We start from the raw sequence: 714 nt of genomic DNA on the forward strand, positions 1-714 counted from the left end.
GTCATTATATTATATTCTATCAGTCAGTCAACAGACCAGGTCTATGTCATTATATTATATTATACCAGTCAGTCAACAGACCAGGTCTATGTCATTATATTATATTCTATCAGTCAGTCAACAGACCAGGTCTATGTCATTATATTATATTATACCAGTCAGTCAACAGACCAGGTCTATGTCATTATATTATATTCTATCAGTCAGTCAACAGTCACCAGACCAGGTCTATGTCATTATATTATATTCTATCAGTCAGTCAACAGACAACAGACCAGGTCTATGTCATTATATTATATTCTATCAGTCAGTCAACAGACCAGGTCTATGTCATTATATTATATTATACCAGTCAGTCAACAGACCAGGTCTATGTCATTATATTATATTCTATCAGTCAGTCAACAGACCAGGTCTATGTCATTATATTATATTATACCAGTCAGTCAACAGACCAGGTCTATGTCATTATATTATATTATACCAGTCAGTCAACAGACCAGGTCTATGTCATTATATTATATTCTATCAGTCAGTCAACAGACCAGGTCTATGTCATTATATTATATTATACCAGTCAGTCAACAGACCAGGTCTATGTCATTATATTATATTATACCAGTCAGTCAACAGACCAGGTCTATGTCATTATATTATATTCTATCAGTCAGTCAACAGACCAGGTCTATGTCATTATATTATACCAGTCAGTCA

Source organism: Oncorhynchus gorbuscha, linkage group LG23 (assembly GCF_021184085.1).
Source record: "Oncorhynchus gorbuscha isolate QuinsamMale2020 ecotype Even-year linkage group LG23, OgorEven_v1.0, whole genome shotgun sequence".
Taxonomy (NCBI): domain Eukaryota; kingdom Metazoa; phylum Chordata; class Actinopteri; order Salmoniformes; family Salmonidae; genus Oncorhynchus; species Oncorhynchus gorbuscha.